The sequence below is a fragment of the Engystomops pustulosus genome, chromosome 7, assembly GCF_040894005.1.
Source record: "Engystomops pustulosus chromosome 7, aEngPut4.maternal, whole genome shotgun sequence".
NCBI classification, from domain to species: domain Eukaryota; kingdom Metazoa; phylum Chordata; class Amphibia; order Anura; family Leptodactylidae; genus Engystomops; species Engystomops pustulosus.
Window position 1 is genome coordinate 149,528,864 of NC_092417.1, and position 14,591 is coordinate 149,543,454.

Here is a 14,591-nt window from a genome sequence, read left to right on the forward strand (position 1 = left end):
AGTGACACAAGAGCTTACAGTCTATGTGGATGAGGGGGTGACACAAGAGCTTACAGTCTATGAGGTTGAAGGCGTGACACAAGAGCTTACAGTCTATGAGGATAAGGGGGTGACACAAGAGCTCACTGTTTATGAGGATGAGGGGATGACAAAAGAGCTTACAGTCTATGATGATGAGGGGGTGACACAAGAGCTTACAGTCTATGAGAATGAGGGGATAACACAAGAGCTTACAGTCTATGAGAATGAGGGGATTACACAAGAGCTTACAGTCTATGAGGATGAGGGGGTGACACAAGTGCGTACAGTCTATGAGGATGAGGGTATGACACAAGAGCTTACAGTCTATGAGGGTGAGGGGGTGACACAAGAGCTTACAGTCTATGAGGATAAGGGGTGACACAAGAGCTTACAGTCTATGAGGATGAGGGGATGACACAAGAGCTTACAGTCTATGAGGATGAAAGGGTGACACAAGAGCTTGCAGTCTATGAGGATGAGGGGGTGACACAAGAGCTTACAGTCTATGAGGATGAGGGGGTGACACAAGTGCGTACAGTCTATGAGGATGAGGGGATGACACAAGAGCTTACAGTCTATGAGAATGAGGGGATGACACAAGAGCTTACAGTCTATGAGGATGAGGGGGTGACACAAGTGCGTACAGGCTATGAGGATGAGGGGATGACACAAGAGCTTACAGTCTATGAGAATGAGGGGGTGACACAAGAGCTTACAGTCTATGAGGATAAGGGGTGACACAAGAGCTTACAGTCTATGAGGATGAGAGGTGACACAAGAGCTTACAGTCTATGAGGATGAGGGGGTGACACAAGAGCTTACAGTCTATGAGGATGAGGGGGTGACACAAGAGCTTACAGTCTATGAGGATGAGGGGGTGACACAAGAGCTTACAGTCTATGAGGATGAGGGGATGACACAAGAGTTTACAGTCTATGAGGATGAAGGGATGACACAAGAGTTTATAGTCTATGAGAATGAGGTGTGACACAAGAGCTTACAGTCTATGAGGATGAGGGGGTGACACAAGAGCTTACAGTCTATGAGGATGAAGGGGGTGACACAAGAGCTTACAGTCTATGAGGATGAGAGGGTGACACAAGAGTCTACAGTCTATGAGGATGAGGGGGTGACACAAGAGCTCACTGTTTATGAGGATGAGGGGATGGCACAAGAGCTTACAGTCTATGACGATGAAAGGGTGACACAAGAGCTTACAGTCTATTAGGATGAGGTGTGACACAAGATCTTACAGTCTATGAGGATGAGGGGGTGACACAAGAGCTTAGTCTATGAAGATGAGGGGGGGACACAAGAGCTTACAGTCTATGAGGATGAGGGGTGACACAAGAGCTTACAGTCTATGAGGATGAGGGGGTGACACAAGAGTTTACAGTCTATGAGGATGAGGGAGGATACAAGAGCTTACAGTCTATGAGAATGAGGGGGTGACACAAGAGTTTACAGTCTATGAGGATGAGGGGGTGACACAAGAGTTTACAGTCTATGAGGATGAGGGGTGACACAAGAGCTTACAGTCTATGAGGATGAGGGGATGACACAAGAGCTTACAGTCTATGAGGATGAGGGGTGACACAAGAGTTTACAGTCTATGAGGATGAGGGGGTGACACAAGAGCTTACAGTCTATGAGGATGAGGGGATGACACAAGAGCTTACAGTCTATGAGAATGAGGGGGTGACACAAGAGCTTACAGTCTATGAGGATGAGGGAGGATACAAGAGCTTACAGTCTATGAGAATGAGGGGGTGACACAAGAGCTTACAGTCTATGAGGATGAGGGAGGATACAAGAGCTTACAGTCTATGAGAATGAGGGGGTGACAGAAGAGCTTACAGTCTATGAGGATGAGGGGGTGATACAAGAGCTTACAGTCTATGAGGATGAGGGGGTGACACAAGAGCTTTGTCTATGAAGATGAGGGGGTGACACAAGAGCTTACAGTCTATGAGAATGAGGGGGTGACAGAAGAGCTTACAGTCTTTGTGGATGAGGGGGGTGATACAAGAGCTTACAGTCTATGAGGATCAGGGGGTGACACAAGAGCTTAGTCTATGAAGATGAGGGGGTGACACAAGAGCTTACAGTCTATGAGGATGAAGGGGGGTTATAAACACTGTGGTTGCCTATACAAATCACTCAGCTTTCCCTGAATGGCATACTGCATAGTTTTTAAGATTTGTCATTGATATATAAAGTAGCAAGGTGACAAGACATTATTACAACCCAGCTTTTCCAGAAACTGATGTGTGGCTGAAGGACTTAATGATGTGTGGCAGGAAGTCAGTGGAAATTGGCAGGGAGCTTTGAGTTGACAACAAAAGGAGGGGTGACAACGGCAGGGGGGGGGGGCAGGGCCAGGGTCGACTCCAGTTTTCAGTAGGCCGCTGGGTGACAGAACCTCAGTGGGGCCTTTTGCAGTGGACTCGCGTCAATAAGAGAAACTTAAACTTATCATTCCAAACATCCCCCCTCAGAGTTTAATTATATACCGCCCACATGTTTATATTATATACTAAGATGTGGGTCCCCCCAGCAGCTTGTGTATGCCCTGTTATGCCTGGTGCTAGCGCCGGCCCTGGACAGGCCACTTGCCCGTTTCCCACCATTGGGTACATTTTTATAACACATAGAAAGCCCCTTTAATCTTTTTTAATTGATGCCAGAAAAGTGGGTGCATTTGGCCCCTCCAAAAGTGCAGACAAAGGTGTGCTGTGTTTTTCACAGATCCATGTGGAGGCTTTAGAAAACTCAAAGGGGGTCCAATTCCTGAGACTTGCCTTCCTATTGAAATTTATGAGAATGTAAAAAATAAGGTTACATGGTCCGTATTTGCAGGTACCATTTAAGAGGTGTGACAAACTAGTGATATCATGTGCCAGCCTTCCATTTTTTTGCGTACTCAAACATATAGGGACAGATTTATGAAGCTGTCTGAAAGACAGAATATTCTTAGTTGCCCATGGCAACAAATCACAGCTCCCCTTTAAAATATTCATGAGCACTGCTAAAATGAAAGCTGAGCTGTATTGCTTGTATAAAAAAGTTTTTGAAGTCAAAGAGCATAGAGCTCTTGGTTATACAAACCGGTCCTGCAGTCCGTCTCCTTATAGAAATTTGTGTTTGTGTGGGTTTCCTCCGGATCCTCTGGTTTCCTTCCACATCCCAAACAGATTAGTAGATTGTGAGCCCCAGCGCTGTGTAATCTGTGTGCGCTATATAAATAAAGGAATTATTATTATCAAATATTCCTGCCTATCCAAGGCTGCAAACCATAGAACCACCCCCCTGTCCTTCAAATGAATCTGATAAATAGGCAATTTGTCATGGGTGCCCCTGCGACCCATGTCTCAGGTCACAGGCGCACCCACGTTCCTCCTTGTGCAGCTCCACGCCAGCGTACCCTCCCTTGTTCCAGTGGCAGTCCCCTCATTTTCTAAGATTTGAAGGGCCAGCGTGCCGATGATTGGCGCTGGCCGGCCGCCTTCCCTGTTAAATTCCTGGAACCTTCTTGTGTCCCCTGCCGGTTCTTTGAGCCTCGTGCCTGAGAAAGCCTGAGAAAGCTTCCTGGTTGTTGTTCCAGCGTTATTGTGATTCCTGTTGTAACTTTCTGCCTTGCTACTGACTTTGATCCCTGTCCTGACCTCTTCTCAGCTCTATGATTCTGTACCTTGCCTTGACCACCACCATGAGCAAAGTCGCACCTGTAGAGCGACCTGATGGTATCCTGCCGCAGCAAGTTCAACTCGCTTGTAGCAGGCTCTGGTGAAAACTGGGTGCCACTTAGATTCCACTCCCAGGTGTCGGCTTACGTCATCGCATGCAGTGGTAAAGTGGGTCCACTACCCCTGATCCTGACACAATGGGGCTCATTTACTAAGGGTCCAAATCGCGCACTTTCGTCAGGTTTCCTGACGATTTCCGATTTGCAACGAATTGCCTCGGGATTTTGGCAAACGTAATCGGATTTTGGTGCATCGGCGACGGCGTTCATGCGACAGAAATTGGGGGGCGGGCCATCAGACAACCTGACGGATTCAGAAAAAACGCGGAATCTTAAAAATGTTTTGTGTCGCAAGATCAAGCACTCACATGCACCAGGAAGAAGCAGATGAACTCTGGTGGACCATGGCGCAGCAGCGACACATGCTGGATATCAGGCGCACAACCTTAATGAATCCCGGCAGAACCCGTATCCTCGTTGGACAACGCGCCGCGGGATCGCGTCCGGACCGGGTAAGTAAATGAGCCCCAATTTCACAGGTTCCAAATTTTCGGAGTGGGTAAACACTCATCATGGTAGTGTTACGTTTCCACAATATTAAATGGACCTCTCTGTGCAGTAGATTCCTCACCAAGAGATAATTATGGGGAGTAGCAAATCAGCATAGAGCAATATCCTTTGATAGAGATCCAATTTATTCCATCTACTTACAAACAAACCATACAAAAGGCCTTATGATAAAATCCACAAAAGTGCAAGTTTAGCGTCTCTGCCTGACCCAGGGTTTCGCCTTTGATCACGGCTTCTTCCAGGGCATTACCCTCTTACTTCTCATGACACAACCATAGAATCTTAGATTTGTTCATACTAATACAATCCATAATACAAAAACTGGCAACTCCTTTCCTTAAAAAGCTAATATTCTGTACCCACAGTTTAAAATATCACACATCATAGCAGATTAGTCTTTAACCATCTATACGCCTCATATGTCCTCTTCAAATCTTTCAAAACAATTCATACTACATTGCCAGAGACGCGCCATATTCTCTTTGGTACCAATTCATCCCTATCATATCACTGCTATATATTCTGTAGCGACAGGAGATTTGCTTCCTTATCTTATAAATAATTCCTCATACAATGTTTAATCCCTCATTAGTTCATTCTATAGATAATATAAAAGTATACATTACTTAATTATGGTTCATGTGTTCTTATATTTTATATTTATACTACATAGAATTAATTTTTACCTAAATAATATTATCTTTATACGGCACAAACACATAATTTTTGCAGTTTATATACATTCCCTCCAAAAAACTATTTAAGCGCAATGATCGTGTTTTGCAATTTTACTAATCCTTCAAGAAACATTTAAACTCAAAATCTATATTTAGACCTCCCAAAGTGAGTGTGCCCAAATCATAAATCCATTTAACCTCCGGTTTATTTAATGTACTATTCATGTCTTCACCCCTCCAATGTTTAGAGACCTTTTCTAACCCCCCAAATAGTAACCCAGCAATTTGCTGAAAGCTATGCGTGCACCCTTATGTATACTGCAACAATGTTCCCCTATGTGTGTTTTTTGTTTTCTAGCAGTAAGCCCAACATGCCCCAGTCTACATGGACACACAAATAACGAATAACTACGCTAGTATCACGGTCAATGAATTCCTTTATATTAATTTGCCTATTGTACAGATGAGATAGATGCAGAAATACAGACTGGAATTATAAAAGAACATTTTTTGAGAAAGAACGTATCCTGAAAATTTACAGACAGAAAAAAAATTAGGAACTCACTATTTGATGCTGTTAAAATTGTATAATACTAATTATGGGTCTTAGGTTAGGTTCAGGGACCCAAATATGCAATATCTGGCACTGCCCTGAACATTGCTGTTCAGGTCCACTCATCTCTACTGAAGATGACTTATCCAGGAGGAAACACCTCCTTTTTCACTGCCCTATTTTGGAATGGCACCCAAAGACTCTAATCTCAGTCTGTAGCTTGTCTGTGTCCAGGAGGCTGTTTCATATCACAAAATGCTGTTAGCAGAACAGAGGAGAAGCTCTGGCAGGATGGCGGTTCCCATAATTATTGACAGAAAATCAGGGGGAGCAAATAATTTTTCCACGGGGCCACATGAGAATGGTTTTAGATGGCCGGAGTAATATACTTAGTTCTCCATTATACCCACATTTATAATACCCTCTTCATTATGCCCCATTTATAATGTCCTCTCCATAATGCCCACATTTACAATGCCCTCTCTTCCTATGCCCTCTCTATTTTGTTGTTCCCTCAATGCAGCATTTCAGAAAACCTTTCTGGTTTTTCTCATCCTAGCATGTTCCCTACTAGAGATGAGCGAACATGCTCGTCCGAGCTTGATGCTCGGTCGAGCATTAGGGTACTCGAAACTGCTCGTTGCTCGGACGAATACTTCGCCCGCTCGAGAAAATGGCAGCTCCCGCCGTTTTGCTTTTTGGCGGCCAGAAACAGAGCCAATCACAAGCCAGGAGACTCTGCACTCCACCCAGCATGACGTGGTACCCTTACACGTCGATAGCAGTGGTTGGCTGGCCAGATCAGGTGACCCTGGGATAGACTAGCCGCTGCCCGCGCTGCTCGGATCATTCTGTGTCTGGATGCCGCTAGGGAGAGAGCTGCTGCTGGTCAGGGAAAGCGTTAGGGTGTTCTATTAGCTTACTGTTAGGCAGGAGTGATTCTCAAAGAACCCAACAGCCCTTCTTAGGGCTACAATAACGTTCTACTTTTTTTATTTTAATTTGCATCTAGTACCATTTTGTGAGGAATTAGCAGGGGGACTTGCTACCGTTGTGTTTAGCTCTTAGTGGCACACATATCCATAGCAAAGACCGAAGTGGGAAAATTTAGTAGGGGTTGGATTTCAATTAGGCACTAACTCAGTGTCATCTCATCTGGCATAGTAGTGTGCTTTGATACTTGGCTAGAAAATAGCCATAGGAGAATACAAAGAGCTTACTTACGCCTACAGTAGCGTTCTATATATTTGATTTCTGGTTGATCTGCTGGTGGCTGTACTTTCTGCAGTGCATGTACTAGCCAATTCTGAGCAATTTGTAGTGAGACTTGCGACCGCTGTGTTCTGCGCTTAGTGACGCACATATCCATAGCAAAGACCGAAGTGGGAAAATTTAGTAGGGGTAGGATTTCAATTAGGCACTAACTCAGTGTCATCTCATCTGGCATAGTAGTGTGCTTTGATACTTGGCTAGAAAATAGCCATAGGAGAATACAAAGAGCTTACTTACGCCTACAGTAGCGTTCTATATATTTGATTTCTGGTTGATCTGCTGGTGGCTGTACTTTCTGCAGTGCATGTACTAGCCAATTCTGAGCAATTTGTAGTGAGACTTGCGACCGCTGTGTTCTGCGCTTAGTGACGCACATATCCATAGCAAAGACCGAAGTGGGAAAATTTAGTAGGGGTTGGATTTCAATTAGGCACTAACTCAGTGTCATCTCATCTGGCATAGTAGTGTGCTTTGATACTTGGCTAGAAAATAGCCATAGCAATAGGATAGCATTGTTTGGTTTTAAAAACTCAAAAAAAAACAAAAAACACAAAAAAAAAACAAAAAACACAAAAAAAAACAAAAAAAAGTTAAAAAAAAAATAAAGTTATAACTCTCATTTTAAAAATGTTTAACCCGAGGGCTAGGTGTAGAGGACGAGGGCGGGGACGTGGGCGTCCAACTACTGCAGGGGTCAGAGGCCGTGGTCCTGGGCGGGGTGAGACACCACCTGCTGATGAGGGAGCAGGGGAACGCCGCAGAGCTACACTCCCTAGGTTCATGTCTGAAGTTACTGGGACTCGTGGTAGAGCACTGTTGAGGCCAGAACAGTGCGAACAGGTGATGTCGTGGATTGCTGACAATGCTTCGAGCAATTTGTCCACCACCAGTCAGTCTTCCACGCAGTCCACCCATGTCACCGAAATCACCACTCCTCCAGCTCCTGCACCTCAGCCTCCTCCCCCCCAGTCTGCCCCCTCCCAGGAAAATTTGGCATTTGAACCGGCATACTCTGAGGAACTGTTTTCTGGACCCTTCCCACAGTCACAAACCACTTGTCCGGTTGCTGCTGAGCAATTTTCCGATGCCCAGGTTTTCCACCAGTCACAGTCTGTGGGTGATGATGACCTTCTTGACGTAGTGGAAGTGTGTAAAGAGGTGTCCGACGATGAGGAGACACGGTTGTCAGACAGTGGGGAAGTTGTTGTCAGGGCAGGAAGTCCGAGGGGGGAGCAGACTGAGGGATCGGAGGATGATGAGGTGACAGACCCAAGCTGGGTTGAGAGGCCGGGTGAACACAGTGCTTCTGAGACGGAGGAAAGTCCTCGAACAGAACAGGTTGGAAGAGGCAGTGGTGGGGCCAGACGGAGAGGCAGGGCCAGAGCTGGTGCATCAGCGCCAAATGTGTCAACTAGTGAAGCTCCCGTGGCGAGGGCTCTTGCGGCGAGGGCTAGATCTTCAGAAGTCTGGAGGTTCTTTAAGGAAACACCGGATGACCGACGGACTGTGGTGTGCAACATTTGCCAAACCAGGCTCAGCAGGGGTTCCACCACTACTAGCTTAACTACCACCAGTATGCGCAGGCATATGAATGCTAAACACCCCACTCAGTGGCAACAAGCCCGTTCACCTCCGGCCGTGCACACCACTGCTCCTTCCCCTGTGTCAGCTGCTAGTCAGCCCCCTGCCCAGGACCCTGCCACAAAAACCCCATCGTCGCCTCCACGATCCTCCACAGCATCCACCAGCGTTCAGCTCTCCATACCCCAGACGCTGGAGCGGAAACGCAAATATAGTGCAACCCACCCGCACGCCCAAGCCCTTAATGTGCACATCTCCAGATTGCTTAGCCTGGAGATGCTGCCCTATAGGCTAGTAGAGACCGAGGCCTTTCGCAACCTCATGGCGGCGGCCGCCCCTCGGTATTCGGTCCCCAGCCGCCACTACTTTTCCCGATGTGCCGTCCCAGCCCTGCACCAGCAAGTGTCGGACAACATCATCCGTGCCCTGACCAACGCCGTTTCTGACAAGGTCCACCTGACCACGGACACGTGGACGAGTGCTGCCGGGCAGGGCCACTATATATCGCTGACGGCACATTGGGTTAACTTGGTGGAGGCTGGGACCGAGTCTGACCCTGGGGCTGCTCATATACTGCCGACGCCGAGGATTGCGGGGCCTACCTCGGTCCAGGTGTTTCAGGCCTACTATGCCTCCTCCTCCTCCCACCCCTCCTCCACCTCCTCCTCCGAACTACCATCCGTGGGCACGGCGCCATTAGTCGGTAGCTCTAGGCACAGCAGCAGTGCTGTCGCTAAGCGACAGCAGGCGGTGCTCAAACTGCTGAGCCTAGGCGACAAAAGGCACACCGCCCAAGAGCTATTACAGGGCATCACGGCGCAGACTGATCTGGGGCTGGCACCGCTGAACCTCAAGCCGGGAATGGTTGTGTGTGACAACGGCCGTAACCTGGTGGCGGCTCTGCAACTCGGCAGACTGACACATGTGCCATGCCTGGCCCATGTGTTAAATCTGATAGTTCAGCGTTTCCTCAAGACATACCCCAATCTGTCTGATTTGCTCACGAAGGTGCGCCGCATCTGTGCGCATTTCAGGAAGTCCAGCCCAGATGCTGCCACTCTCAGGGCAGCGCAGCGCCGCCTCCAACTGCCCGCTCACCGACTGTTGTGCGACGTGCCCACGAGGTGGAATTCAACACTGACCATGTTATCCAGAGTTTACCAGCAGCGCAGAGCGATTGTAGACTGCCAGATGTCAACTTCCACCAGAACTGGTAGTCAGGTCAGTCAGCTTCCTCAAGTCTACAATGAGGAGTGGACGTGGATGTCTGATATCTGTCAGGTGCTGAGTAACTTTGAGGAGTCAACACAGATGGTCAGTGGCGATGCCGCCATCATCAGCCTCACCATCCCGCTGCTTGGCCTGTTGAAAAACTCTCTGGTCAGCATGAAGTCGGAAGCTTTGCGCTCGTCACAAGAGACAGGGGAAGAATATTCCCTTGTTGATAGCCAAAGCACCCTCAGGTCTGTTTCTCAGCGCATATCGGAGGAGGTGGAGGTGGAGGAGGATGAGGAGGAAGAGGAGGAGAATGTTGGCAAGACACAAGAGGGGACCATTGTTGAGTCCTTCACTGTTCAGCGTGTATGGGCAGAAGAAGAGGAGTTGGAGGAGTTGGAGGAGGAGGAAATGGACAGTCAGGCCAGTGAGGGGAGTGAATTCTTACGCGTTGGTACTCTGGCGCATAAGGCAGATTTCATGCTAGGCTGCCTATCCCGTGACCCTCGCGTTCAAAGAATTTATTCCAGCACCGATTACTGGGTGTTCACTCTCCTGGACCCACGGTACAAGCAAAATCTTCCCACTCTCATCCCTGCAGAGGAAAGGAGTGTGAGAATGCATGAATACCAGCAGGCCCTGGTGCACAAGCTGAAACAGTATTTCCCTTCTGACAGCGCTAGCGGCAGAGTGCGTAGTTCTGCGGGACAAGTAGCGAGGGAGAGTAGGCGAGCAGGCAGCTTGTCCAGCACTGGCAAGGGTACGCTTTACAAGGCTTTTGCCAGCTTTATGTCACCCCAGCAAGACACTGTCACCTGTCCCCAGTCTCGGCAGAGTAGGGCTGATCTTTATAGAAAGATGGTGAGGGAGTACGTAGCTGACCATACCATCGTCCTAAATGATCACACAGCTCCCTACAACTACTGGGTTTCAAAGCTGGACATGTGGCACGAACTGGCGCTGTACGCCTTGGAGGTTCTTGCCTGCCCTGCCGCTAGCGTCTTGTCCGAGCGGGTTTTCAGTGCAGCTGGTGGCATCATCACCGATAAGCGTACACGCCTGTCGACTGACAGCGCTGACAGGCTGACGCTTATTAAAATGAATAAAGGCTGGATTTCTCAGAATTTCCAATCTCCACCAGGTGAAGGAAGCTCAACCTGAATAATTGATCCACTCCTCCTCCTCCTCATTTTCCTCCTTCTCCTCCTCTTTGTACAGTAAAGCAGAGGAAAATGGCTATTTTTTGACAGGGCCCACTGGCTCTTGCTATAGTACTTCATGCATTTAATTTTTCTGGAGGGTCCTACCCGGTCCTCTGTTTGAAACAATTTTTGTGAGTGCCACATACAGGCACTCAATCTATTCCATTTTACTGGAGGGCCACCTACCTGCTCCTCTGGTTTGAAAAATTTTTGGGACTGCCACATACAGGCACTCAATCTATTCCATTTTACTGCAGGGCCACCTACCTGCTCCTCTGGTTTGAAACATTTTTGGGACTGCCACATACAGGCACTCAATCTATTCCATTTTACTGGAGGGCCACCTACCTGCTCCTCTGGTTTGAAAACTTTTTGGGACTGCCACATACAGGCACTCAATCTATTCCATTTTACTGCAGGGCCACCTACCTGCTCCTCTGGTTTGAAACATTTTTGGGACTGCCACATACAGGCACTCAATCTATTCCATTTTACTGGAGGGCCACCTACCTGCTCCTCTGGTTTGAAAAATTTTTGGGACTGCCACATACAGGCACTCAATCTATTCCATTTTTCTGGAGGGCCACCTACCCGGTCCTCTGTTTTAAAAAAATTTTGGGACTGCCACATACAGGCACTCAATCTATTCCATTTTACTGGAGGGCCACCTACCTGCTCCTCTGGTTTGAAAAATTTTTGGGACTGCCACATACAGGCACTCAATCTATTCCATTTTACTGGAGGGCCACCTACCTGCTCCTCTGGTTTGAAAAATGTTTGGGACTGCCACATACAGGCACTATCCAAATTAAATTGTCTCCATAGCAGCCTCCACACGTTGTCTCCATTGCTACCTCCAAAAGTCGTCCATATAGCTGCCTCCATACATCGTCCCTTTATCAAACGAGGTGTGTCAGGCAGAAATTTGGGTTGTTTTCATGGATTCCACATCAAAGTTGTTAACTTTGTCGCCACCCTGCTGTGTAATCCACAAAATATACTTGCAAACTTTTACCATTTAGGGATATTATTTCAGCGCTTCTTGCGCATCTGTTTACATTCCCCTCACCCGCCATATCCTAAACTTATAAGAACGCTACTACACTTGATCTTATACAAAAGGTTCTTAGAAGTGCTGTTTGGGGAGTAGCCTAGAGACAGGGGCTTGGATTGGCGAAAGCTCGCCTGGCTGCAGAGCGCCAGCTCCATCCCAAGATCCAACTAACATAGTTGCAGCACCTTTAATCTACTACTAGTTCACTGCCTCCATAATAATAATAATAATAATCTTTATTTATATAGCGTCATCATATTCTGTAGCGCTTTACAAATCATAGGAAACAAATACAAATGTAATGTAACAGAGCACAACATTTGTATGGAACAACAGGAGTGAGGTCCCTGCTCGCCAGAGCTTACGGTTTATGAAGATGATGGGGTAACACGAGGTAAAAGAATATTTAATGGTCAAGCCATTCTTCTTAGGGAATAGAAAAAAATATAATAAATGGAATTGCTGTCGCTTGAACCACTCAGCCGTCATCTTATATACCAGGTCCAGGGTGAATGGGACTGCAGAGAAGTCTGGTGCCTGTTGGTTGCTGGATAACAGATGGGAGGACGACACAGGACGGGTTAGTAGAAGAGTTAAAACTTCATGCAGTTAATGAGTGTTATAGGCTTGCCTAAAGAAATGGGTTTTAAGAGCACGTTTGAAACTTTGGAGGTTAGGTATTAGTCTGATAGTCCGGGGCAGAGCATTCCATAGAATTGGTGCAGCTCTAGAGAAGTCTTGGAGACGCGAGTGGGAGGTCCGCACTAGGGTAGAGGTTAATCTAAGATCACTGGCGGATCTAAGAGCACGGGTTGGGCGATAGACTGAGATAAGAGAGGAGAGGTAGGGGGGTGCAGCATTATACAGAGCTTTATGGATGAGGGTTATTATTATTTTAAACTGTATTCGAAAGGAGACTGGCAGCCAGTGCAGCGACTGGCATGAACTGTAAGCATACATGGTCCCCTTATCAAACGAGCTGTGTCAGGCAGAATTTTGGGTTGTTTTCATGGCTTCCATGTTAACTTTGTCGCCACCCTGCTGTGTAATCCACAAAATATACTGGCAAACTTTTATCATGTACCGATATTATTTGAGCGCTTCTTGCTCACCTCCTTTGGTTCCTCTCTGCCACCCATTGGTTTGAAGCCTGAGTCCATTTAGGGTATGTCGCCATGCCACTCTCTAGCCTGCTGCCGCTGCCTCTGCATGCCGTCCCCTATAGTGTCAGGGTCAATTATTGGATGTTTTAGATGCTATCTAGCTTCATTCTGTCACTCTGTCATGGCCATGCTGTTGCCCATAATTTTGGCATAATGGTGCGATTATGCAGCCTCAGAGGCATCCATGCATGCTGCCCCTGCTGTTTCCTGTCCATTTCCGTGGTGTTTCCATCCTTTTCTGAGGTTCCCAGGTGTTTGGCCAAGCTTCCCTGTGCAGAGCCTTGGTCCCCTTGAAAAATGCTCGAGTCTCCCATTGACTTCAATGGGGTTCGTTATTCGAGACGAGCACTCGAGCATCGGGAAAAGTTCATCTCGAATAACGAGTACCCGAGCATTTTAGTGTTCGCTCATCTCTATTCCCTACCCTTATTATTACACTACTTATTATTACACTACCCTACACTTCCCTACCCTAGTATACACATGTATACCCTTTACTCCCTACCCTGAGCATAGCCTTCCTCCTCCTAGCCACTTCCCTAGACTTCTTATTATTACACTATACCTTGTACACTCTCTGCTCCCTACCCTGAGCATAGCCTTCCTCCTCCTAGCCTCTTCCCTACCCTTCTTATTATTACACTACACTATACCTTGTATACTCCCTGCTCCCTACCCTGAGCATAGCCCTCCTCCTCCTAGCCTCTTCCCTTCCCTTCTTATTATTACACTACACTATACCTTGTATACCCCCTGCTCCCTACCCTTCTTATTATTACACTATACCTTGTATACCCCCTGCTCCTTACCCTTCTTATTATTACACTACAATATACCTTGTATACCCCCTGCTCCCTACCCTTCTTATTATTACACTATACCTTGTATACCCCCTGCTCCCTACCCTTCTTATTATTACACTACAATATACCTTGTATACCCCTGCTCCCTACCCTTCCTCCTAGCCTGAGATGTTGTTTCCTTTGCTGCAGTTGTCACCAGGATGCAGCAGCCTCATGTTCCCTCCATATCATTAGCTGGAGGCAGGCGGGGTCTTCCTGTACTTGTCCACCCCCTCACCCAATACCAGCTCTGGTGCACCTGATGATTGCCTCCCCCCAATGGGCGTCTCATCCAGCAGCTCCCTGGGTGTGGGCCGCCTGCACATTGTTCCAGAGCTGCAGCAGCTGCATAGACAGCAACGCCCAGATTCCCCATTCATCTGCACCCTGCAGCCCCCTTCATGGGATCTCACAGGGTGGGATAAGACCCTGCACACTGCTGGGCACACAACACTTTGGTATTGCTGAAACTTTTTAAGGCTGATTCCATTTTTTCTTTTTTTTTCTTTTTTCACCAAGAGCTGGATGCTTCTCCTCTATTGTGGTGGGCGCTCTGCAGGAAACCTCTGGTAAGTGTGTGACATCTGTGGATGGCTCTGATCATCTGTCCAGGGGCTGCTGATACATGACATCCATGATGTGTATAATGTTATTCTTATGGATAATATTTGCTTGTTTACATTCTGTGATACATTG

The 14,591-nt window shown here is 47.3% G+C and overlaps 2 protein-coding genes across 4 annotated transcripts in view; one reads left to right on the forward strand and one right to left on the reverse strand.

Annotated features, from left to right (window-relative positions):
- Positions 1–14,591, reverse strand: part of LRRC56 (leucine rich repeat containing 56) — a 125,921-nt gene that overhangs the window by 59,331 nt on the left and 51,999 nt on the right. The window contains exon 1 of one of the 3 annotated variants that reach the window (XM_072118215.1): positions 14,007–14,077. The exons of 1 other annotated variant lie outside the window; for it this stretch is intronic. The gene's annotated coding sequence lies outside the window, so the exon portion shown is untranslated. Of the gene's footprint in view, positions 1–13,794; positions 13,814–14,006; positions 14,078–14,591 lie in introns of those variants that run through there. One more of the 3 variants, XM_072118217.1, reaches the window with a different exon arrangement.
- HRAS (HRas proto-oncogene, GTPase) overlaps positions 14,137–14,591 on the forward strand; it is a 34,342-nt gene continuing 33,887 nt past the window's right edge. The window contains exon 1 of the mRNA XM_072118219.1: positions 14,137–14,464. The gene's annotated coding sequence lies outside the window, so the exon portion shown is untranslated. The remainder of the gene's footprint in view (positions 14,465–14,591) is intronic.